Here is a 3766-nt window from a genome sequence, read left to right on the forward strand (position 1 = left end):
CATGTCATGACTGTGCGTTTGTGCTCTCAACTCTCATCTGTTCTCTACATGTCTAATAGCTAAGGGTGTCAATTGAAATGTGTATCTCAGTAAGATATGAAAAAGAGCATCCATGCCAAGTATCACAGTGAAATCTGCCTTTGGATTTACAGATGTCCCGTACGTGCTGCCTTTAACAGCTCATCAGCCAGTAAGACAGGTTTGTTTGGGAGTGTCGGCCTGTGACTCAGCCACATGCCTCTGCCAGAGAAACTTTCACATGTGACAGTAAGCTGCGCAGTAGTATTAGACTGATCATGAGCTTTTGAAGGCCTGTAACAAAAGATACCTACTGAGCCTTTTTAAATGGAAACAAACTATTCATCCTCAGATTTTCACTCTTCACTGGTTTTAAAGCAACACTCCACCACTGTTCAGTTTACTTGTCATGAGTACTACTACGAAAATGACAGCACAACATCCACTGTGGCTATGGGGGGAGCTTTTTAATGTCTGACATTGAGTTGGAAGTCTATACAAGGAAATCTTAAATTACAAACTGGTGTTGAGTTTGAAGGATGTGTGCGTTTACCAGAGTTGCAGTTTAGGAAATGTATAGGATCCAGCATTTTTGGGAGCTTGAACTATATTAGGGGGTAAAAGTCAGTGATGCATAGATTTTATCCTGTGAATCCCCCACATTTATTTTTTAGACTATTATAGGACACCAAACTGCTCCATAGCAGCTTTTATCTTTTACCTACCAAGCATAGAAAAGAACAGGAAAAAGGAATAAGTTATTTTAGAAAAACATTATCAGACAACTCAATTGTAAAAACAAAAAACTTGTCAGGAAGGCTGAGACATCTTAGGAATTGTCTTGATTATTATTACTAAATTGATTGATTTGATTAGTCGGATCGCACTGACACTGACTTTATGAAGCAGATCAGGTTTTGGACATGATGCTAACAGATCCACATTAAACACAATCACTTTGTCGCTGTTGTTACAAAACTCAAGTGTTTCCTCTATCAGGTCATTGCATGATTATCTTTGATGTTCTGGCCTGCTGGGTTTTAAACTCCTCAAAAGATGCACAGAAACTTTTTCTTTATTATCTAAGACTTAGTTCAAGAATAAAGGAAAGTGTGGGAGAAATGGTTATCTGCTGGTGGGTGTTGGCTGGTCATATGCAAGTTAATACTGTTAGCCCCCACAAACATAACATCTACCAGCTGTCTCTGTCAGCGTTTGAGATTAACAGCATTAATGGACAGCCCCTCTGCCTCACCTAGTGTACTCACTGGCAGACACCTGGCATTGGTTTTTCATTTAAAACAGGAGTGTGTGTGTTTATGTGTGAGTGAGTGAGACCGTTGTCACCATCAAGCTGAAGATGTGTTGCTTTAGAAGCCACACACTCATTTCCACCTAAAAATGGCCCCATTCTCTTGATCCTGTTTTGCTGCTGGGAGGCGAAGGTGCCAGCTGTCCTTTCACCCAGTCTGTGTCACCCATCTGCCAGCCCTCTTTCAGTCTCTCTCCCTCTAACCACTTACACTGTGCCACCACGAACCTGCTGCCCATTCTCTCACACCGGCCACATGTCACTGGAAAGAATCTATTACACTATCAGCTCATTCAGAAAGAGCTGTAAAGAGGCCAGTCGGGGTGATGAAGCCCTCGGAGTGAAGAGCAGCTTTTGCTTCACAGACCCCTAAAGAATATACTCCTCCTCCTATAGATACTTCGAGTTTGTCCTGCCGTGTATCTTCAGTGTAACTCTGTTTATTCAGCGGTAGCTCCAGAGTCTTCTCATGCCTGTTGAAAATGTTTTTCATCCCCTACAATGTCAACAAGTGAAAAGTATTATTTCTACAGGAGTTTACAGTGCTGTGGTACTCAGTGGCAAGTTTACAGTGACTGTTTAATGCTTTATGGTATTTTAATCTCTCCTGGGATCAATATAAGACTGCCATAGGGATTTACAATGTGCTTGTGGTACTCAAGTGTTGTCAAAGCACTTAATATGTGTGCATAGTCGCAGTCATCCAGGTCATGGGATTTCTAATAGTAGTAAGTCACACCTCCCTGGTGCTCATGGAATATCTACTGGTGTATTTTATCATATTTACATTGGCACTAATATCCTGTAGGGACTTTTGGTGACTTTGTTGTATTCTATAGTAACAATGTAGGACTTTTTTTAAATCTCTCTTTTATTGTTATCATCCTGATTTTCCTGTTGGGACTTTACAGTATTAAATGGTGCATATTGTTCCTGGGTTGCACTTACACTCAGATGGGTTCAGGTGGGTTTTCAGTGCACACCAGGTGATAAGTCGGTTTGTCCTCTCAAAGTGCAGTAATACAGGTAAAATTCACTCGTGGTGTGGCGCACAAGCAGGTGGGACAGGAAATGGATCGACCAGGCAGGTTAACAACCGTGTTCTGTGAAGCTGTAAATGATGCAGCCTCCTATCAAACATGTAACTGTCATTAACCGCTGTCGATGTTCTTGCACTCACTCAGCCAAGCAGCACGCCCCCTTCTCTTTTGCTTGTATTATTTTCACTGTGTGATTCTAGAAAGTATTAGTGTAAAGTAGTAGTAGTATTTCCTGAATGAGCAGTCTGTCCCTCCCCCCCAAACCCACTCTCTCAAACCAGCTGGACCTTGTAGTTTTCATGTGTCGAAGTTGAATCTGATTGACCTCTGTGCAGGTCAGTTCCCAACTGGAAACAGCAAATACGTCTCACTCAAGATTTACATAGAAATGAATAGGAAGTGAAATCTGGTCTTAGTACACCTTCAGGACTGTTAAGTCATAGAGACTCAGACTGTTTGACTGACATCTCTCTGACACTCCTGTGTGCTTTCATTGTTGCACTATTAGGGCAGGACTTTCATTCTTATTAGTACATTGTTTGTACTGGCCAAGTTAAAGCCACTGTATGTATAAAAGTTATTCTTAATGAAAAAATATGTATCCCGCAGTTGTAGCATCAAAAAAAGGGGCAGTGTGACAGACAGCCGTGAACGCTGATTGGTCATTTATATGTATAATTAATAAAGTTGTTTTTGAGACAATGTCAGACATCAAAAGACGCCTCATGCAGTAATTGTAACCTTTATTATTTAGGCATCATGTTATTGGAATAAATGTAGGTGTCATAGTAGGTTTTACATAGTTGCAGTGTGACAACTGACCCCATGTCATGTTATATTTGACTGTATGTGCATTTTAACATAGCGTGCACTTAATAAAACATTGATTTTACTGTCTATTCCCATGGATGGAGCACTGGATGTTGCTAACAGGCACAGGTTAAGGGGCTCAAAGGATCAGGAGGCCTCTGCCGCAGCCCCTGCATGGAGGCTATTTTTATTTATCAGTGCAGTGTAAAAGGTGAAAAATAGTCCCTCTTAAAAAAAACTGAAGCAACAGCATGACACAGCTTCAATGGGAGATTCCTGTAGGACATTTTACTCTGCTGGAAGATATCTTCATCTATGTGGTCACTTTAACATTATAGGACCAAATGTTTTCTAAAAAAAAAAAAACAAACATCCAGCCTGTTCCCTTCCTCCTACTCTATTTTGACCTTTAAGTTCAGTCTTCTACTGTATCACTATAATATTAACAAAAGTCCCATGGGAGTTTGTTATTAAAAGTATTTGAGTAGCCTTTTACTTCACAGTTTACTGGCAGTCAGCCGACTCCACAATGAGAAAGCCCCGTCAGCTCCCAGAATAGAAATCTCATTCGGGTGCAGGACTCAGA

This window comes from Seriola dumerili, unplaced genomic scaffold (assembly GCF_002260705.1).
Source record: "Seriola dumerili isolate Sdu_G_001 unplaced genomic scaffold, Sdu_1.0 BDQW01000533.1, whole genome shotgun sequence".
NCBI classification, from domain to species: Eukaryota; Metazoa; Chordata; class Actinopteri; order Carangiformes; family Carangidae; genus Seriola; species Seriola dumerili.